The sequence below is a fragment of the Pinus tabuliformis genome, chromosome Q (assembly GCF_031772625.1).
Source record: "Pinus tabuliformis cultivar Carrire ecotype Pingquan chromosome Q, CPIR1, whole genome shotgun sequence".
Taxonomy (NCBI): Eukaryota; Viridiplantae; Streptophyta; class Pinopsida; order Pinales; family Pinaceae; genus Pinus; species Pinus tabuliformis.
In genome coordinates this window covers 68,056,958-68,081,219 of record NC_142296.1, presented here as the reverse complement: position 1 = coordinate 68,081,219, position 24,262 = coordinate 68,056,958, and the positions used below count along the sequence as shown (strand labels likewise).

At 34.1% G+C, this 24,262-nt stretch overlaps 1 pseudogene; it reads right to left on the bottom strand.

The window, feature by feature from the left end:
• Positions 1 to 5,831: 5,831 nt before the first annotated feature.
• Positions 5,832 to 23,700, bottom strand: LOC149218317 (BTB/POZ domain-containing protein At1g67900-like; annotated as a pseudogene).
• Between the last annotated feature and the right edge of the window lie 562 nt (positions 23,701 to 24,262).

The window sequence follows — 24,262 nt, the reverse complement described above, 5'->3', positions numbered from 1 at the left end:
AGCATTGTGAGTTTTGATTCGGAGTAAAAATACAATTTGTGGAGAATTATGTTATTGTCCTAATGATATTTTTTGCATTAAATTTGGGTGCCGTATAATCTATCAAATCTCCATTAAATGAAATCTTTGTCCTTGTAAATTTTCACACATATTAAGAGGTATTAGTGTGTTCACGCAGCATAACTTTGTCTAAAATGTGTAATTTAAAAAAAAATAAAAATATAAGAATTAAGGGATTCCACAGTTGAGAACACCCAAAAGAGGAACGCCCATGTAAAGTATCCTCTATTGGGGGTTGTGCTCTCCTTGGAGTTGATGTCTTACAATCCTAGTATTTCTCTTTTCTTGTTCAGTGGTCAATAGTGAAGGGATGTTGATTGAGGAAGACTCATCCTCTTTCCTATCTGGTGAGTCCTATGCAAAGGCTGGGTCATATGCTTGGTGATTTTGTGACAATTTGGTCTGCTGGTTTCATGGTCTTGTAGGAGGTGTATCCACTGAGCCACATGATGTGTATCAGTAGTCAAAATCTATGTATGGTCATGTATGTATGAATGCCTGAATGAATCCTTCGGTAGAGATGGTATTGTCACTATCACATACTCTTAGCGTAATGAATAACCTATAGCATTAGAAATAAGGCTGGCCTCACCTAATGGTTACCCAACCATATCGTTTGGAAAATCATGTGCAAGGTAACAATGTTTTTACAATCCAACAAGATCGAGTGGCTCACATGCATATGATATGACAACTGCTATCACATATTGAATGGGAAGGTGACGCCTCAATCATTAGCCCCTGACCATTTACTACGATCTAATGACGTAAAATATAAGAGATCAATGACTTGTTTATGTGTGTGAAAGTTAAAGCTCGTGACCAAACTCGACATGTCGTATCATGCACTGTTTAGACATGATTGGACCGTAGTCAAATGAATATCATTCATTAAATAAACCTGATAAATTTTGGGTAAGGTGATGTACTGTGAAATTAGTACGAAATACACATAAATTTAATAAGGTTAAATCTTACTTTAAACCTCTCATTTTCATTCTATATAGTCATTTCGATCACACTACCTCGATATCTTTCAAGCTCTGATTTCGGTAAAGAGTTAGGAAAACAAGCCTAGATAAGTACTCTAAATTCTACTAGTAGAAAGCTGTAGCATTCCTATGAGGTAGTGTTTATTCAAATTCCGTTAAAGATGGCTCTCGACTCCCCGGAAGAAACTCTTGTTAATCATTCTGCTCAAATTAGGGACACTCTCGGAGAAAATACTTATATTTATATTGTAAGAAGAGAATTGGAGTGTGGTGTCAATCTTAGGTTGAATGAATGCTTACTATAAACATGACTACGGTGGGAGGCCTTGTTGGTCATACATTATGATCTTGATTCCATTCTATTCCTAGCTAATTTTTTTTAACCAAAGTCACGAATTATTGTATTATTGTATTGCGTTCAACTTATCAAGTCTTTTTAGAAGGTTTAGAACAAGCTCTAGCCAAAATCGTTAAATTAACCATTCTAGGAAATAATATTACTAATTGAATGAAGATTTTATTATCATGGCAGAATAAGAGAAATTGAAATTCTTACAAAATCTACTAAAAACCCCAATGAGATTTCAAAAGTAGCAATGCCCATTCAACAAACCAACTTAAACCTTTATATCAAACTATGGATTCGATTTTAGTCATTAACTAGGGTTTCCCTCATGATTTAAAAATGGATGAAGACATGTATATGTGTTTAGGAGAAGTATTAGAAAATTCCATTGAGCTTGTTATTCTTGGATATTTTGCTAGGAATATGTGTGCTGATTTTAGTATAGTTCCAATACTTCATATTTTTCCACATTGTGCCTACTTGATACATTTAGTATTGTTTAACTATCCTCACTACTTATTTAAAACAAAGTTGGTAGAAACACTTAAAGATTAAGAAGGAAAAGAAAAGGAATTAGATAGATGGACTTAGATAACATATCCAAGAAGGGTCCCTGAAAATTATGCAATTTATATTGATGGATTCTCATTTTATTTTCGAGTTAAATTGTGCAAGTCAACTATGGATAGGATATTAGAATATCTTACGAAAATCCTACGCTTGTCAAAGGAAACCAACATTGGTGATTGGTACCTTTCGCCTGATTTTTCTATAATACTAATTTATGGTTTCAGGGAAAACCATATCACCTACCTAAATTCATGATCTCCCACCTTTTTGCTTGGACTTCGTTAGGTAAAGGATGCATGTAAATGAATTATATTTTGTTACGAAGAGTAACAAAGAATTACTTGTGAAACCCTTTGGGATAGGTTCTTGAATGATTAAAAAAGAATGCTCTAGAAATTATTCAGAAGGAATTAATATCTTATCAACTCAAATAAGATTCTATTGAGGGAAATGTTGCCATTGATGTCAAATGGGAAAGGATGGAAGATGTATCAAAGTCCCAAGATTTGAAGGCACTTTTTCCTTAGAATATCATCTCATATGCTCCTAAAAGCCATATAGTTGGATGACACAAGGAAAAATCTTTCCAACTATATGTGGAAGTTCACAAATGGCCTCCTGGTTTGTAAGTTATGGCTAGTCAAAGTTAGGTGCCCCAAGGTCAAAGTAGTAGCTTTGAATGTGGCATAGCGACAAAGTGGAAGTTTAGTTTGGTAGCATTGCCAAATGGTGGAAAAGTCACTAAAAGAGGGAGAGGAAAATGTGGGCGAGCAGTAGGAAGCATTGTGATTGGCCAGTAGGAGGTTGCACATCACAACTGATCCCAACAATAGTTCCCCGGGTGGTTCAAAGTTATGTGCATGGGAAATATATGAGATGATGTTTGCCTAGGTGGAGGTGGATAGTCGACATAATAGTGCAGTGGGCCACAAGTATTTTATTGGTTGATGAAGGTCCAACCATGGTCGCTCATCTTGGAAGAGAGTTCCCTGGAAGGTTCGAAAGTGCACAAAGGTGAGCCTTCGAGATGTTGTAATCCTAGATAGATGAGGTAGAGTGACAACATTGGCTAGAAAGACAAATGAGCTAGCATGATAGAGTGGTGCGTCAGTAAAAAGAGCTTGGGACCCTTTAAATTTAAAAATGGAATTCAATGAGAAAGAAAGTTTTGTAAACCCCTTCTCTCTCCTCCCTTGATGATGTCAGTAAGATGTGGTAGTATGGAATATAGGACATGTGGAAGGCATATTAGATGTTTTTAAGTGGTCAAAGTGATGAAAACTTGACAAAACTGAGGGGGGCATTAGGGAAAATTTTAAGGATGGAAAATTTTCTTTAAGTTTAAAAACATTGGCAAATCTCACTAGTTCAAAATATGCAAACTATAAAAATTTTAATGATGTATTTGTAAAATTATTCAAATTTATAATGTTTTTATACATACTATCTATATAATGTTGGTAGCTTTTAAGGTAAAATAATTTTATATTTTAAAATTTGGGCAAATCATTTTTATAAAAAAATGAACTTGACAAATAGTTTCTTTTTGGAAAAATCATAGAAAATTAGCCCACCTGCGAATATCATCCCCTATAATTTTCCATGGCAGCAAGGTGGTGAATATGTTTAATCCATTCATGGACAGTAAAATTCTTTTCATTAAAATCATTAACTGAAGCATTACATGAGAAACTTAAAAAATAATGACAAAGAGATTGAATATATGAACAACAAGTAATAACGAAACCAAAACATCACATCAACAAATAATAAATACACATATTGACACCAGATATAAGTGGAAACCCAGTAAGGGAGAAAAACACGATTTTATTATTGTTGTGATGCAAAGGAAAGCTCCTACTCCTTATTACATGTGATTTTGTGTAGGCTCCAACCTACATGATGTTGCTACCTCAATTTTTCTGCTAGCTACAACATGCAAGGAACCTCCAACTCCCATATATTTTCTGTAGACTATAACCCACAAGAGGCTCCTACCTCAACCAACTCAAATTGAATATTTATTAAGCCATAAATTTAAACGAGACTACAATCCCCTCATATAAACAATAAAGAACAATGTGTTGGTTTACCTTGTCATAAATTCTTCGTATCTCCATCTTCATTTCTGCCTCTTCTTCCCTTCAAATTTGCTTCACCTAAACTTCATATGTTCTAGGTAACTAATGCATAATACCTTAATCATCTCTCACACATTCTCCAACTCTCTAGCCTCTCATTGTCTTACAAAATCACATCTTTTATAAAGATATTTTGCTAGTTGTCTGTGTTCCTCATTAGAATATGAAGTGAATAGGTTTGGCTCTTTGCCTTCCACTCATTCATTTCCAAGCTCTTCAAATTTTTAATATTAGAACATAAATAAGTGCTTCACCACATATTATATCAACCATATATACTAATTAGGTACGCCAATACAAACATAATGCCAAAAGTAAAATTATAAGGTTACATCTCATGCACATAGTGCAAACACCCTTTAATGCAAACAATATGCACACAAAATATCAAAGCAATTCAAGCACATGTATGCAACATTCACTCTCCAAAGTCATCAATATGATCAAAGCCATATTTTCTTCATGCCATTTCCTCGGTAACCTTGAGCCTTTTCTTCTATTTGCTATTATGGACTTTTTCCTTTGCTGTCATGGAGTCTTGTCATTGCTCTCATGGAGTCTTGCTTTTATTGTTATGGAGTCTTTCCTTGCCTCAAAACAATTCATATCAATAATAAATGAGTGTCACCACAAATTCTTCATTAAAAAATCCTTGAAAAATTATCCAGGCATATCACAACGCCTTTATTCTTTTACTTACATCAACTCATCATGACTTGTCAAAGCCATCTACACAAACATCAAGCCATCAACACACCATACGCAAGCATATATCAAACTATTTGTCTGCACCAACTATTCCATAATATTTTTTGTCATGATATTAAGCATATGCAAACATGCTAGCATATCACCATGTCATATCACCTATTTCTTCTACTATTCTTTACTTCTACTACATACCTTCAATGCTCTTGCATCCCTTGTTGTTCTCGTTTCCTTATTTTTCTTTTTCCTTTGCATTTCCTTATTGATGCCCCTATGTTCCGTACTCCTTCATACCTTGTTGTTGTTCCTTGTCTTGTTGTGATGCTCCTATGTTCCTTTCTCTAACATACCTTGCTACTACTCCTTGCCTTGATTCTACTTTGATGCTCTTCTTCCATCAATGAAAATAATGTCATCAATCTCCCCCTTTGGAATTCATGTAAAAACATTGATCATCCCCTTTCATTCTGAGAAGTTTCCTGCTTACCTCCTACTTTAACATCAATACCATGGATCTTCCCAAATTAATGATCATAGAATGGTTATCCAAATTAATGATTGAAAAAAACAAAGGTCTCCTTTCTACTTAATAGCTACCAATAATATTGAAAGCTATCTTCTACTGATACCTAAAAGAGATAGACATGTATATGCCTTTTAGCAACAACATTTTAGATTCTGAAAATTATCTGGCCATCGGAGTTGTGGGCGAATATGTAATTGTGTTGCATAGAACCACTAGAATTTCACATTCCAAGTCTTGACTTGAAACCAACAAAAATGAAAATAATACCCATCATCACTCCAAGGAAATATGAGCAATGAATCTATATGTAAAAAATATCAGCTTGCATTTGGTGGATAGATGTTACATTCAGAAGAATGCATGTGTAAAATTGACTATAGTTAAATAAATCCATCACATGTGACCCCAATAAGCCAAAATGAGAAAACCCTTTCATTGCTGATGGTATGAACTACATGATTATGAAGAATTCAAGGTATGGATTTTCAACACACTAAAGTTTCAGTAGACCTTGTTCTTTGCCTCTCGTAAGTAAATTTTTCCCTTTCTGGACTCGTTCAAGGACTCTTATCTTGCATCAATATAATATGCATTGCACAAGATCTAAATCATACAGATAATCATTTGTGTTTGATGAAGATGGAACCAATAAGTCATTAAGTGAAGTTTCTTCTAACTAGATTCATATCCTCCTTGCAAGTACCATTTCAGATGAAGTTTCTTCTCCCAGTATGGTAAAATCCTTCAATATTTATAGCAAAAACTTGTAGGAATTTAATCCCTTTTCTAGTGGTAAGAAGCTCACAATAGTTTACACACGATGTCTATATTTTTATGTTGTCTCCACATCATTTGAAATTGACCCATTTTCATTTTTTAAAGTTCCTATGTGGTCATGATTCTTTTAAAGTATAGGTAATCAACGAAGAGTGTAAACCTTCAGGGCCTCACTTATTACCTTATGTGACATTATTCCCTTGGATTTAATAACAACTATTACTGGCTCATACAAATCAATATCCAGTTTACAAATGTCTTCAGTCCACCAATCCTTTGGAACATAATGATATTTTGAATTTTGTGTTCCATTCCATGGAGGACTATTACTATTTCTTACACATGGTTGGCCGTTTACTAACTTCACTCTTGTGTAAGTGAAGTAACAAGCAACCTTGGAAGGATCAATTGAAGTTTTATAAGAAATTTGGTTAATACATCTTCCTACAACCTTGAGGTCTTCTAACCAAGGTAAGAATTATTTGGCAGCCTACAATCCAATAATGGAATATTTCCTGCTTCAAAATAAACTCAAGATGAAAAACACCTCAATCTTATAAACTAGATTTCATTTTTCCATAGCTTCTTTCATCCCAAGATATTTTCCAGCAAAATGAATTGCAACACCATTTTGCGCATTCAATGTAACAACAATTCTATAGCAGAATTTGGCACATAGCTTAAAGGCATGAGTCCCTCCTAGAAAATTAGGAAGATCAACTCCATCATTCTATGCTTTAGCAACTCTTGCTACCAGAATCTATAAGAAATGACTCTTGCACCAAAGGAGAAACTTCTGCAGAAAGAATTTTGTATTGCCGATATTTATAATAATGCTTCTTGTCATCTCTGTTTCCGAATACCTGATATTTCGATCTGCGTGAAATACATATGGCTTGGATCTCAACTATATAAAATTTATTTTGAAGTATATACCTTGTACTTTCTTCAACCAATGATGTGCTTCAAGAGATAGGACTTAAAAATCACCGGATATTATCATTTCATTACACCGCTTCAAAGTTCAAACTGTAGACCCCTAGAACACTGAGGAATTCAGGATTTTGAGATCAAACATAAACTTGGGTGTTGGAAACTCTATCAAAACAAGATGGGTGGAGATGTGAATGCAAAGAAAAATTTGTTTAGGACGGAGAAATAAAAAAAAGATAGGCAATGTTTTCTTTATAGTTCCCTTCTCCCTCCCCTCAAACAACATCGAGTTTTACAAATTTTGTTTTTCTGGGCTTGTTTCCCATGGCTCAAATAGAGCCCCTCAGAGTCAAGGAAAATAGTTAGCAACCTCAAGTATTATCAGCCTAGTAAAATAATAATAACACATAATTAATGCATAAACTCAAAGGCAATAATAATGAAATTAATAAAGTTTGACAACAAGCTTTGCTTCCTATTGTAGTGACTACAACCACTCTCCAAAATTTTTCCTTCACTTTGTTTTGGGTCCTCCCTCCTTAAAATCTTAGCAGCATGTCTTGAACTCCTCAGGTACTTATGTTTCATTAGAGTTTATCCTTCACTTTGCAGCTTGCGTTCGCTAATCTATTCTGCTGACCAACCACAAGCTGACCCCATGACATGGTTCATGACTAGTTCTTGGACTGTCTTGGCAAACTGCACAATCCTAGAGGTCAGCTGCCTTGCTCTCAAGAATTGCACAGAGCAACCTAGAAATCAACCCTGCTCTCCAGAAAAGCAAAGAGTAGTTTGAGAGACAACCTTGCTCAGAGAAGTTGCGCAGAACATTGCATAGAGCATGGGAGGCAACCAAAGTCACTCAACCCAGGAATTGTGCAGAAGCATACCTTCAACTTTTGCATGGTTCCCTCAAGAACTATGCAATATTCCCATGCATGTATGGTAGTCCTTTCTCGAGAAAGAAAAAATAAAAAAGCTTCCCTAAAAAATAGGGATCTATTTTTAGCATTACGAGTTACATGCAATTTTATTTTAGAAACTTCCTGCCAAGTGTCACTTTTTCCTACATTTGTGGCATGAGCATCATAAATAATAAATATACCAAATCTATTTAAATGATGCCCTAGATCTCATTCTACACATTTAATCTTGGAGTGTTGACATTCCTGAGGCATCTAGGAACCTTCGACACAGTCGACATAGCTTTTTCAGGTAAGTTTTGTTTTTCAAGCCTTTTGCTACTTTTTCTGTTGCTTTTATTTCCTTTGCTTATGTGAGTGTTGTTTTCGATGTTGTATTGAATGACCACTAACGTTCTCGTTTTTTTTAACTTGTAGCAATTTTGTTTCAATTTTTACATTTTCTTCCTTAAGTGTCACATGTATAACACTATTTTTGCACTAACGGGCAACATTATGGTGACCCTCTCCACCAGCTTCTTTGTTCGTCCATTTGACTTATTCCTACATTGTTTTTTATTGCATGAGTGATCATTCACTCCTATCTACACCATACTTCACTCATGCATTTAGATCTAGTAGTTTTCAAGTTTCCCTTGGGTAGATCTGGGTTGCCTTGGCTCAGATCTTGCTTTCCCCAGCATGCACTATGCATTCCTAAAACTCAAGGCTCTGCCTTGGCTCCATGAATTGTGCAGAGGCTGCCTATCACTCGCCTTCAATTGTCCTCTACGCAATTCTAGGAGACAGTGCCTAGTCTTGTTGTTGGGCCATGGAATTGGTATGTGTCTTTCCCTTGTTTCTTCAGTTAAATATTTATTTCTCAAGACCTTCAAGTATAGTTTATAAAGCTTTAAGAGATGTAAGCTCTAGAAAAGTACTTAATAATATCTTAGTATTTCATCTTGTTAGTGAGTAAATTTCACTGCATTAGATATCATAAAGTTACAATTTGAATTAATTTATGTAGAGGAGAAATATGATGAACAATTTTTGTTCCCTCGAGATGCTATAAAATAACCAAGTTTTGAATGCCGTTGGGATAATCTTGGCATATTGCTTGAATATTCACATCTATTTGCACGAAACAATCAAGGAGGAGATATGATATATTATCTCAGTATTTTATAGTTTAAATAAGTGATCCTGAGAATCTTCTGATTCTCAGGATAGCTTTATCATTCCAGTATTGGAAATACATTTTAATATATATTAAACTTAAGTAAGAAATAATTATGATGATTTTTAACCATTCCTAGTGACTGTAAAAAGAAAACAACAAAAATGGTTTGAAGTTTCACAGACTGTTTTGTAATTTAATTTGATCTTGAATTTTCCTTAAGACAATTACTTCCAGACACCATGGGCCCAGTCACTGGAAAGACTGTTGTCTTTCTTGTACTATTACCTTTCATTTATTCTCATACGAATGATAGTTATTTCTTGTGTGAACTCTTAAATTTACAATTCAGTTGTTCAGATCCTTAGATTTGCAATTTCTACTACGTGAATTCTTAAAATCTATTATTTAGTTGTGTGAATCTTTAGACTCACATTTCAGTTACATGGATATTTAGATCTACCGTTTGGATTGGATGGGTTTTCATATGTAATTATTTAAGTTGTGCGCATTTCTAGAATTACTTTGTGACAAAGTGAATTTCCATTTTCATACTTCATTGTTAGCATTTAGGAGTGATTAAAACTAAATTGCTTCTGAAGAGAGTTATACGTTGTGAAGTTTTGCATTGTAATAAGGAGAATTGGTTTGGCGGAATTTAATATATTCTTTTAAGATAGTTAAACAGTTCCATGATTTCAATAGAGTGATTTATTTTATTTCTAGCTGATAAGATTTGGTATATTTTGAAATTATTTCTTCGTAGATTTTTCTGTATGTTAGTTTGACATATGCCCCCTATAATTTAAATCACAATCCTTTCATACACTATGCCGATAGCCTGGTAATAGAAAGATGAATCCCAGGTTGATAAATTAATGAACAAAGAATTAGGCTGATTTCTTCGGAACAAAGTACCCAACATTTTGGGGCCATTAGCAAGAAGGTTGTCAAAAAAAGTGACAAATTGTGTCTCTGAAGGGTTGGGTATTAAATATGGAAGGTAGGAAACTACGTATGCACCAAGTAAAGAGCTTGTGCTAGTGCCCACATTTAGATGATACATTTAAATTATGTACATGTTTATGACTAAGAAGAATAATAGAATTGTTGACTTTATTAACTAAATGTTTAATTATATGATTGTAACATAATACTAAGTATTTAATTATATAGCTCTTATATAAATTTAATATCAGCCCTTTTAATTTTAAATGATTAGTTACCTTATTTTTATAGAAATTAAACTAACTTTCCATTAACTATTTCATTATATGTAAATTTAATATTTCCCCTTTTAATTTAATATAAGTAAAACTAACATACCATTAGTTTACTAATTAGTTAATTATGTAACTTTAATTATATAACTTATATATAAATATTTAATTCTAATATTTTTAGTTCATATTGAATAAATATATTATCTAGTTTATTTTTTATTTTAAACTAACTAACTAAAGATTTATTGATATTACTTAAATATAGGTCATTTCTTTTGTACCTCTCAGATAGTAGTAGGTCAGCTACCAATGCCAGAGCATCTAAAATAATTGTTTTGGGGTTTTTGGTTTTAGTTTTAGAAGACCAATGAATGAAGATATATGTAGAATTGAAATACTTAATCCTTTGACTTATATTAATATCTTAGAAAAGGGCTGCTATAAAGCTTTACACTGATATAGATCAAAATAGTGGTGAGAATAAGACAGAAAATAATATAGTTATCACAGTTTCCAGAATGTAAAACAAAACAATCATAAGTAGGGAAACCCTCTAAACTACGTTCCAAAGGTTCAAGGCAATATACTTAAGCTTACACAAGATGCTGATAATTTACTGATTATAGGGGATTAGCTAAAGAGAAAGTTCATTAATCCATTCTCTTAATATATGATCACTTCAGGAGCTTATAGGAATGAATTGAGAAACAATTCTTCCTACCTAGATATCTCTATAAGTCATAAGCATATGAAGAAAAACATAATGATTGATAACTGGAAAAACTTACACGATAACACAAACTCTATAAAACCAAATTCAGAATCCTCTACCTTGTATTAAGATTCCAGAAAGACTGAGTACATCAAGTGTCTAAAAAATCTTCCTTCAAAGGTAGTTTCCAGGTTCAAAGTAGAAGTAACAGTCAAGGCTTAACAATCAATGAACAATGAATCTTGAACTTCGACCATAATAACTCGAGAAGAGAGTTATTTATAAAATAATGAAACTAAGGAAATATCCTAAAACTCATTAATATTTATTCTAGGGAAGGAAAGATCTTCATACAATAAGATAGGGGCAGTTGTTGAACTACTTCTTGCTGTCCCTTTTATTCAGGTTGTGTTGGCTTTGTTGTTTGATATTTTGCCCCTTTAAGCTACTTATTTGCTTGTATCCTTTACTCTGGTGAATTTCTTCATTTGATCTTTCATCTGATACTCTTTTAACTCTGTAAATATCCTTTGACCTTGCTGAGTAACCTTTATTGTGCATTTCAGGTTTTTATTGTGTTTTTCAAGAGTAAATCCCTTTGTATTTATCTTCAAAATTGTATTCAGGCTTTTTCTTTGTAAGCCTGGAACAGGGGTTTTTACGAAAAAACACAAAAATTGTTAAGAAAAATAGAGGGACAGAGGAGAACATCAATGGCTTTATTAAGCTTGAGAGGATATTGGAAGTAGTCCAGAGCTTATCGGAAGGTAAAATGATGGTTTTATGGGTCGCAGGCTTATGGAGACTTCTCTGTGAAAAACAGGCAAAACAGAGCAAAATGGTGATTTTTTCTTTTAAACGGAAAACCGATCTTCTGTTTGAATTATGACACAAAATGAACAGCGAATATTTTGTCGTTATGCGGGACGCAGCTTTCATCACACTGCTTATAAGGCATGGGCGGTTTTGGGAGGGGTCACCCTAAATGATCTAAGCTTGTCACATAGCAAGGGAGGTCAGTGGAATACCGCTTTTCAGGTGGGTAATGCCCGTACAGAGAGTCAAACCGAAATCATTGTGGGCCGTTGGATTTGAATGTATTAGATCAGATTGGTGGCAGAGCGAATGAGTAGTATAGAGAGGCCCAACAACCAATTATGGTGGTGTGGGGATTTACTATGAGTTAAAACTGAGATTAGCGATTAAATGGAGGTTTAGGCTATTTCTTCATTTAAATCATAAAACTGATTTAACAAAGAAATCCTTCGCAAAACATGGTTTGGCGGATTTAAAAAAATATGAACGTGGGCAGATAAATGTCGTTGGGTCCGGTTTTATCGCATATTGCAATCGCGGTTTAGTGGAGGAAGGCCCATCGCAAAGGAATGTGATAGGGGGAGGACACGACACTGAAATATATCATGGTCAACACTGTGATCGGGTCTAGGTGTGCATCACAATCGCATATCACAATGGAAGAGGTTTATTACTTCTGACGGGACTTGTGATGAGGGACGGATGCGATATGGGAATGAAATACGAAATATATTGCATCGAGTCTGGGCCCATCGCAATCGAAGATCGCAACAACGAGGAGAGTGGATGCACGTTGAAAGGGCTTGCGATCTTCCAATCCAATATTTTATTAAATATATAATTTTTGTAATAAAACTAAGGGTTTCGGGGTATTTTAACAAAAGGAGTTAGTATATACAGGAAATGGAACTTTTAGGGGTTTTAATACATTAAGTTAGGGTTAATATTAAAATATGAGTAGAAAGGGAAAATGGACTAAGTATAATGTTTTTATGAGTTATTTGCTTTTCTCATATATACACTAATACTTAGGCTAAACAACTTTTTGTGGATTTTTGGGTAAAAGGGGATTTAGCGTGGGTTTTTCACTTTTCCTAGGCAAGAAAGGATTTTGACCTTAGGAAAATGGGATTTTATGGAAAATGAATACATATTAATGTATGAAGGTAGGTGTTGTGGTAAAACACAACCCCCCCATTTTTTGATTTCTTCACTTCAAATAATGGGGACCCTTTCTATAAAAATTTTGGCTAAACAACTTTTAGGATTTTTATTTAGTTGATTATCCTAGGCGATTTTTAATTTTTCATTTTCTTTGGATTCTTGTTTTGATTGCTTTGTTAAAATCAATTTTTCATAAGCTTCCCATTGATACTTGTTTTGCCTCATTTTGTCAACTGGTTCGTAAACGACACTCCTTTGAAGTCTGATCATTTATTTTGCCTCGGTTAGAAATGCATATAATATTCCATGTTTGTAAATAAATTAGTTCAATACTACATTTATTTTAAATAACAACCCCTAATTAGTTATTACTAACATTTCTCATTTTTTACTTATACAACAAAATTATGAAGCATTGGGATTTTAGTAATTTAGTCTAATTTTCAAATAAATCACTAATCTCTAAAACTCAAAATATCAAAAAGTGACTATAGTTTAGAAAATTTCATAACTTAAATAAACCTCGTCAAAATAAAACCAAAAATAAAAAAATTAATATTTAATATTAAATGTTAAATTAATTAAATTAATTATTATATAAAATATAATTAATTTAATTAAAATAAAATTTAATATATAAAATATATATAAAAAAATAAATAAAAAAACTAATCGGATCGCAAGATCACATCACGAGTTATCAAATGATGCGTTTTCTTAAACCCTGATGGATTCAATCCTCCCAATCGCCATCCCGAATCATTAAATGGCATGAGGTATTAATACAAAGTCTCCTCGTGGACATTGTAATGGTAGTGTAGGTTAGTCTATATTTAATTTTTTATTATTAGTTTAAAAGATTTAATATTTAAATAATAAAATTTAAATTAATAAATTTAATTAATATATATAAATTAATTAATTTAATTATTATTTAAATTATTTAGATTAATTAATTGATAAATAGTTAATTATAATAGTTAGTTAGATTAATAATTAGTTTAGTTTATGATTAACAATTAAATTAATTAATTAGAGGCTAATTTAGGATTAGATTTTTAAACTAAAATTCTGATTTATAGCCTAGCAACAAAATTTCGAGATTTGTGCTAGTTTTGACCCATCAATTTTGGACACTCATAGATTGAGTTATACTTGGCCAAATAAGGCCCAAGATGGCTCATTGGAAAGATAAAATCAAGGAGAATATTTCTAAAGAAGTTTCATTAATAGATTTAGTCATTTATTGGGTCAAAAATCAGGCAAAAGATCAAGCTCCGAATTTTGAAAACAAAATCAATTTTCTGAGTTTTATTTTCTTTATTTTCATTTGCTCAAGCCTCTTCTAATTGCAGATTCGCTCATCAATAATATCCTTGGCTAATTAAACCATCACGTGCATCAATAAATCTTATATTTTCTTTTTCAATTATTTATTTAGATTGAATTTGATTCGATTTGTTTTAATGCCAGAAATGATATTTTGATTTTATTTGTTGCATCTTAATTTATTTTGATTTCTTTTTGTAGGAAAACAATAGAAGAGATATGGAGAAAAGATCTTAATAAATGAGAATTCTTGAGCAATTAAAAGATAGAAATTTTGAGCAAATAAAAGTGATTGGGGAGATTTTCTTCAACAAACTTTCGTTTCAAGAATTCCTTTGCAAAAATTATAAATAGCAGATTACAGAATGTAATATGGGTTGCTCTCCTTTGCAATTCTGAAATTCTAAAAGAACTTCTATAATAAGGATTTAGAGTTGTAGGTGGGAGGAGTGGAAATCTCAGATTTGGAGATTATTGAGGTTTTTCTTCTATATTTAGAGTTATGTATAATGAACAGAGTTTGCACTATTGTATCTCTAGTTTTGAAAGCAGAAGTTCAGGCATTGTAAAGGACTATTAGAGATTGGAGCTCGAGAAATGGATTCAATAAATTGGTATTTCGAATACTATTATTTTAAATGTTGGTTTCATTTTTTATAATAAGAATTGTGTCAATTTACTTACATATTTGTGCACTTTTGTCAGTATGGGTAATTTGCCTCTATTTTATGTTGTTATTTATCTCTGCTCTTATGGGCTGAATTCTGATTTATGAGTAACTATTTACTCATAAATCTCTCTTTTAATATTAGATTAATAAATAGTGATATGTTCTGAACTTCTTCCACATATTATTGTTTAATAATTCAAGTTACTAAATAAATGATCAAAATCACTTTGTGAACTTCTTCCTGAGTGTTGTTGATTGATTATTTCAGTTAAGAGGTCCCAATAAGATGTGTTTTGCTATCCATAATGTCATATTATAAATGCCTGCTCTTGGTTGGGTTAGATATATATCTGCCTAATTAAGACAAGATTAATATAGTTTATTTTGTTTGCATCTTAGAACAAGTTTGCATTTAGAATAATTTCTACATTCTTTTAAGTCCTCTTCCCAAAGAGGAAAACTTTAGTCGTGGATTGGTTGAGCCCCAAATCAGCTTAGTGATCACTTTTTTGCCTGATTAGCAAGAAGGTTGATCTGGTGTCTCTTTTCCATTAGTTAATGAAATTCATATTTTAAAGCCATTGAAGACTGAGAGAAGGCAACTGTCCAGACCTAGTTGAACCAGTCAGAATCACCATTCCAAACGGAAAAGGAGCTGCTTTAAGGTTCAGACTGGGTGGTCATCCACCATGTTGTTGTAGCGATTTTTGAGGCTTCAATAGTAAGAAGGGGAAATTACTAAATATATGGATGAAAGGGGATGATGGAAGTTAATTAATTGATCTTGTAGACCTTCATTTGCTTTGTGTAATTGCTCCATGGACATAGAAACATAAAGTAAAACATGATAATGTACCTTTTGTCTAATGAATCATCAAACTTTTGCAACCTTTCTTCTACCTACCCTTTGCTTACCCTATCATTTTTTCTTCACTTAATGGGTGCATTTAAGCTAGGAAACCCTTTTCCTTTCTTTTATTATACAAAATCAAACTATTTAAATCTACCCTTATAACATCCAAGTGCTCAGATCAAACTGATGAGCACCCTATTATTCTCTACCTAACTACTGATCTGCTAAGATTAAACTGTTTGGCCAGATCTTTATTATTTAAATATAACATCAAATTTAAAGCATGAAATAGTCAAGATTAAACAGTTTGACTATCATGGGTTGCAGAATTTATGATAAGTTGCACACAACCATTATTTTGCAGAAAAAATAGTAGTGGCATTTATACTTGCTCACTTTCATAGTTTATTTTCTTTCTTTTCTTTCCAACCTAACATTTTCTTTTTGCCTTCGTTTTTTAGAGCATCTAACCTAAAATTTTATTTGATATGGACATCATCATCAAGATATTTTCTTTAAAAACATTTTATTCACTATTGTTATGTCCATATCCTAACTTAATATTTTTACAAATATTCTATCTTATCCAAACCAAAAAATGCTACAACATTGGCTCCAAATGGGGTTTTCTTTCTCCCATAGAATGCAGAGAACCTGTAGATCCATGTGCCTTCTACTCGGGCTATTGAGTCCTTATTGTAAGAAAAATCATACTGACATATTGAAAAGTAAAAGAAAACTGGAGTATTTATAATGAAAACTATTTCAACTTCTTAGTAATGAATGTAATGTTTGAGAAACCTTCCATTTACAGGATAAGTGGAATATAGCCCCTCAAGATTCTGTAGCAAAAAAGTGTTGTTACCCTTCACCTCAACAATTGCTAAAGGTCCAAACCATAAATTGTCAAATTTTTCATGCTTTCATTTCTCTTCTCTCTTGGCATCCCATCTTAAAAATAGATCACCTTCATTAAAGTCCCTTTCCCTGACTTTTCTACCAACCAAAGTTTTCATCTTATTCTGATATTTCATCAATTTTCATTGAACTTCATTTATGTTTTCATTAAGTTCAATAATCTGATCTATTCTTCTTGAAAAATCGCCAAGTTCATCTATTGAATCTTGCAGGAATTTTAAAATAGGAAAGGCCAAATTGGTAGGGAAAATTGCATATTTCCCATAAACTAATTGAAATCGATATTTTCCAGTTGATATCTTTGGAGTAATTCTGTTTTCCCACACTGCATAAATCAAATGTGAATCCTAGCTCTTCTTATGATCAACTAAAGTCTTTTTAATTATCTTAACCAGGCTTTTGTTGGATGATTCTGCAAGGCCATTACCTTGAGGGTAGTATGGAGTTGAATGATGTAACATAATATGATATTTATGGCAAAAGTAAATCATTTTAACACTAGAATTTTTTTTTGCATTATCAGTGACAATTTGAGTTGGAAAACTAAATCTAGATAAGATATTCTCCTCAATAAACTTAATTACTACTGAATTAGTAGCATTTCTGACTGGAATTGCTTCCACCAAATTAGTAAAGTAGTTTGTTGCAGTGAGGATCCATCTATGCTGATTACTTGAATTGGGGTGAATCTCTCCAACAAAATCTAATCCCCATTCAGAAAAAGGTGCTGAAACTATTGATGGAACGAGTGGAAGAGCTGCTAATTTTTGTTTACCAGCAACCATTTGACAAGGAACACAACCTTTGATCTTTGCCCCTACTTGTAAGAACAATTTCGGCCAATAAAATCCTCTGCTAAGAATCTTGTATGTTGCTTCTCTCTAAGCATAATGTCCCCCACAAAATCCTGTATGAAACTAATCAATGATTCCTTCAGTTTTTGATTCGGTTAAACATAATAACAAAATATTCAGTGGATCTTTCCACTATAAATTTGAATTTATAATACAGTACTTGACTCACTTTAACTTAAGGGTTTTACATTGTGTTTCGGAGAATGATGTTGGACACTCAAAATGGATCAAAAAATTTACAATATCTTGATACCAGTTTGGCAACAAGAATTTTTAATCAATGTCTATAAGAAACAATGTAAACTTTGAAACGGGAACTATAAACTCAAAATGGGAACTCTGGCCAAAAAACCCCGAAAAAACATCAAAAACAGTGCTAAAAACGAAAAGTGTGTATAGTGGAACGATGTTTTTATTTTTTAGGCGTCAATTTTGAACATGTTTTAAAAATAGCAGTGACTACGAAATTTACTATGAAATTTTCATGCAAAATATAGCTTCAAAACGAAAGTGATGATACTGGAACAATAATTTTTTTTTTAGGGTCAATTTTCAAAATTTTTAAAAAATGCTAGTAAAACCAAATTTTTATGTGTCAAACAAAGTCGTTTATGAGGAAAAAAACATATTAATGTTTTTGGTAGAATATCATTTTTCTTTCCTAAGTACAAATTCAATATGTTTTCAACCATAACATGCTAGATACAAAAGAAATTGAAATTTTTTCAACTATAAAATTAAAAAACCATGACATTATGAACAAATTACATCACTAAATGAATTCAAAAGTCATTATTTGTATATTGAATAAAACATACATTGTATCTCTAATTTAATATTGCATTGTAGATATTTTAAACAATAAAATTTATTATAATTAAGACATATAATCCAACAACATAAAAATGCCTCATAACTTCTCATTTAACACCATATGGAAATCATTAATTTTATTTGAAGATATGATGCATACATCAGTTATATAAATTGTCTTAAACAATTATTCAAAATCACTCATATCTTCTTGCACACCTTCAGAATTCACATCTTCAGATGAATGACTGGATGCTGACGAAGATGTTCCATATTCTTCTCTTTCATCAACTAGTGCCCCATCTGAGTCCACATGCATGCCCAAAATTTCAAGTTTCAAAATTCTTCTAGATCTACGACAAGTTTCACCAAATTCCCATGTCAACATTGATCCTTTTGGTAAAACCTTTTCAGAATCTCTATCATCTTGAAGTGAAGAGTTCCTCTCTTTGTTAAATTGAAGTCATAAACAAGTATGTCGACATCCTCCAATTTTAATATGTCTGTGCGGCGGTGATTTATATTTGCACCCTTTCTTTTTCTCTTTCCACCATTTTTTTTGTCAACTACCATCTCTGGCTTATACACGCCATTGAATCGGTGTGTATTTGTGGCATACCAATGTACTTCAACACTTGTAACATCCTCATTTTTTGTAAATACCCTTATAACTTTAGCAACACAGAATGGATAGCCATTGAGATCTCCATCTGCTAGCACTGCAATCATGCAACCCTCCTTAATATCCTGTACTCAACCCTTATAATGGTCTTCCATGGCTTCACGTCGTGCACGAGATATTCTGGAACCAATATACATCTCTCTTTCTGCTGCCTGTGAAGAATTAATAATACCTTGAGATTGTTGTTGTTCAACAATGTTTATTTCCTCATGTCCATTCGACACATTTTGCGGCCAAATAAATGGATTTTTCAAAGGTATATCTTCATTTGTTGTTGCTGAAATGATATCGCTTTGATTATTGAAAAATGACTTCCACCAAATTGAATCAGTAATGTCAAAGTACTCATATGTATATCTAATACATTTTTTAATTTCTTCTAGGAAATCAGAATAATTTATATCTCTATTCTGTCTGCGTGCATTTTGAACTTTACCAATCGATTGTAATAACAATATTTTTGATGCAAATATTGGATGATCTAGAATGAACTTAAAAAATTGCAAACCTGATGACTGTGCCCATTCTGCAGTAGTTGAATACTTCTTGCCCCATATTAGTGTTTTCCCATCAATTTTTTTGATACAAAATTGATGTTGGAAGCTAATGTCATTAAGTTGTTAAATGCATTTCCCCTCATCATATGATCCCATAATAAACCTTTTCATGTCAACAGTTTCTTCCAACACATCAAAAGTAGGCTCTGGCATGTAGGATTTCTTAATACATTCAATTAGTGATGGCAAGCTCCCAACTTCCTTCCTCCTCAATGTGACTGAAAAACGACTGAACATCTGATCAATATGGTCATGAGTGTGCCCTATAAGAAGGAAACCAACCCTTACCTTTTGAAAAATTCTCAATTCAACAAGCATGTTTAGATATCCAAAAACAACCTGATTTTTGTTTTCATGGCAAGTGTTGTCCAATTGTAGATAGAAAACTTCAGGAAGATGACCAGACCAATGAGAAATCACATCATTAATTATGGTTATGGTAATATTTGCATCATTATCAATATTTGGAGATGTGAAGTACACCCTTGGCAACATTTTCCCATTGAAGACCATACAACTTACCAAGTGAAACCAAATAAATTTTTCCTCCTGTAAATTTTTGGGTGTGTGGAAAAAATGTGGTAAAAGTGTTTTCTTCTGGTCCATACCATCAATTATCAAACCCAAATATTTATTTGAATTATCATAACACTTATTTTGATGTTTGTACAACTTCTTCCTTTCATTTGTTTTTTGTTCGTGATGCTCCTGAAGTTCTTTGACAATTAAATCTACACAACATAAAAGAAATTCATTAAGAAATATGTTTTCATAATTGATGACTATATACTTTTAAAAGTTAAATTTATGAATGCTTACCTCTTTCTGAGCCTTCACATTTGTCCCTTTTTTATTTAAGAGAAGAACATGTACTGCAAATCCCCATCCTTGTCTTCTTAGGAATACAGACATTGTTGAATTCTTTCTTCCATACCTTCACAAAATGTTGATATGTAATAAATCGACCATGTCCCTCAGCACCCTGTGCATATTCTTTGTATAAGTTTTAGATTTCTCGTCTTGAAAAATTATCTGGAATATATATTGTCTCTCTATTTGGCATACACTCCCCATGCTTTGAAAAGAAATCTTTCATCCATGACAATGTAGTATTTGATAATGGCCCAAACTGTCTTTTATGACGTACTTCTGAATAAAATGTGGGATCCTTTTCCAAATTTTCTTGAATTCTTGAGAGACGAAAATTCCTAATTGAATGAAACATTTTGAAAGATTTTATACACATAAATAAATTCCTAATATGATAATCATAACCTGACAATGTAGATTGCATGCACCGAACTAAATATGAATTTTGCATGCTTTTATCAATTAACAAATATCTCTTCCTCCTTTCTAATGCAAATGTGAAATCCATATGTTTCAAGCAATTTTTTTGGCAACATTCACTTGAAATGAGAGCGTTGATTGAACTTCTTCTCGTCAGATATTTTGCTCTACCCCTTGTATAACTAGAACAACTTGCATTGATATGAAAAGTTCTGCTCCTACTCCTCGACACAATAGTTCTTGGCAACATCTCCATCATTGTATGATCATTTGTATAAGGATTTTCATCGTCATTAAAAGGAATTTTATCCACATTATGATCGGCTCTTCTTTTCAAATATTGACTTGGAGGATATTCTTCAACATCCTCTTCTTTAGTGCTACTGTCATAGTTCTTAGAATTCAGACTGAATGGAAAATTTGACTCGATGTTTAATGGATATTCTTGCTCATGTGCATTGTCAGTGCTACTTTCATAGTCCATAGAATTAGGACTACGTCGAAAATGTGACTGTTTACTTATTCAAAATGCTACATCCTATCCTTTCTCACTGGTACCATTATACTCATTAGAATTAGGACTAAGTGCATCATCCTGTCCTTCATCATTTCTACTCTCATAGTCCTTAGAATTAGGACTAAGAGGACATTGTGACACTTCATTCTTTTGAAATTCATCATCACGCTCTTCATAATTGTTGCTCTCATAGTCCTTAGAATTAGGACTAAGTGGACACCGTGACACTCGAATATTTTGAAATTCATCATCCCGCTCTTCATCACTGCTACTTTCATAGTCCTTAGAATTAGGACTAACTGGGCACCCTGACACTCCATACTTTTGAAATTCATCATCATGCTCTTCATTACTACTGCTCTCATAGTTCTTAGAATTAGGACTAAGTGGACACTTTGACACTCCATTCTTTTGAAATTCATTATCATGCTCTTCATCACTGCTACTCTCATAGTCCTTGGAATTATGACTAAGTGGACACTGTGACACTCCATTCTTTTGAAATTCGCCATCATGCTCTTCAAAACTGTTGCTCTCATAGTCCTCAAAATTAGGACTAAGTGGACACTGTGACACTCGATTATTTTGAAATTCACCATCATGCTCTTCAAAACTACTACTCTCATAGTCCTCATAATTAGGACTAAGTGGACATTGTGACACTCCATTCTTTTGAACATCACCATCATGCTCTTCATCCTTACTGCTTTCATAGTCCTTAGAATTAGGACTAAGAAAAATCTATGACTCTTTATTTATTTGAAATTCTCCATCACCTCTTTCATCAGTGTTGTTGTCATAGTCCTTAGAATCAAGACTAAGTGGAATAATTGACTTTCTATTCATAGTGGAAGAATTCCCGCTATATTCATCAATATGAATAGAGTTGTTACTCGATGAAGATGTTGATGGTGTATAAATTGAAACTTCATTACCAGAACAATCCATCCCTTTCAAATAGAAGATGTTGAATGATACAAATGGAGAGTCTCCTAAAGATATTATATAGCTTAAAGAATGAAATTTTCCCTCCAAAAAGTTTTGCGAAAATATTTCCCTCAAAAAAATTTCGCGAAAATATTTCCCTCCAAAATTTTTTGGAAAAAATATTTCCCTCAAAAAAGTTTGATAGATTTATTTACCTTCATCATTTTATTCTACAATTTATTGAAAATTGTAAACTAATTTTTTTTTATAAAATAAATCACTAAAATTAAAATTGTAAACTACAACTTCTACATTAATTATTTTAATAGTTAAAGTATATAATACTTACTAAACAATTGATTTTTTTTTAATAATATATTCTAAAACAAATTAATCCCACATTCAACCCGTAGTAAAACAATTCTACAATATTAACTTTATAATATTTTAAAACAAATTATCGCACATTAACTATACAGTAAAACATCTCTGTAATTTCACTTATATATTAAATTTCATTATCACTATTAATCAAGTCACATTCAGGTTTTCTGAAGTTCGTCGAAAGACTCGTGAATTTGTGGAGAAGCTATATTGTTATCAACAACATATTCAATGAATATTTCTCGCAATTGAAAGGTAAGTTAAATTTTTTTCCTTGAAAATTTTCATATCAAATTAATTTAATGATGAAGATTTTTTTTTAATTATTATTTTTCTGAGCCAAAATAACAATTACGTCCATCATGGGCATGGTGCGCCTGATCAAACTCAATCGCCCAGTAGCCGTGGGTGAGCCAGCGTAGTGTCCCGCGGTGGGCAGGGAGGCCGGGCGAGGTGTGAGGGCATGGGGGGGTAGGGTGTGAGGGCTGCGGTGGCCACCCCGTCAGCTCGCCCACCTGTCGTGGGCGCTGGGTGATTTTTAGAATCCTCACAGTGGGTGGGCGAGCTGCCATGGTTAGCACTATATCCCGACTCGCCCCCTACCACCAACCCCCCCTCTCGACACTCTCACCCCCTTCAACCACACCCCATGCCCTTGCCTCCTTACCCCTCCCTCCACATCCCCACATGACTCACCAACCCTCCCATCCCTACCTGCACCTTCCCCCTCACCCTCATCCACCCTCACCCGCATGCCCTCGTCATCATCCACCCCCCCAGCCACCCTCTCCCCACCCCCACACCCACCCTCTCCCCACCCCCACACCTCATGCGCCCTACCACCCTCACCCATCCTCCCCACGCAGGCACCCTCCTCACGCCCTCTCCTCGTGCCCTCTTCACCCCCTCACCCATGCCCTCCTTCCCTCCCTGCGCACCCCCCCTCCTTGCCTTCCTCCCACGCCCCCCCCCCCCTCCCATGGCCCCTCAGCTCCCTCCCTCCCTCCCCTCCTCGCGCGCCACCCCTCCGCTCCCTACATCCCTACATGCCCGCCCACCCAACCCCCCCACGCGCGCCTCTGCTCTCCTCCCCTACCACCCTCAACCCCCCACTCCTCCCTCCCTCCCACCCTCCCCGCACGCCACCTCTCCCCTCCCCCCCCCCTTCCCCTCCCCACGTGCCACCCCTCCGCATGCCACCCCTCCCTTCCTCCCTCGCTCCTCGCCCCCCTCCCCCCCACGTGCCATCCCTCCCTCCCTGCCCATGGCCTCCCCCACCCACGGCCTCCCCGCCCTCGTCGGCGGGCCGCCCCCTAACCCGACCGGCGGCCGCGAGATTCCCGGAATCGCCTACCCGCAGGTCAGGCATGAGGATGGGCCGCTAGGTTGGCGCTGCCAGAATTGCCCAGTCGTCG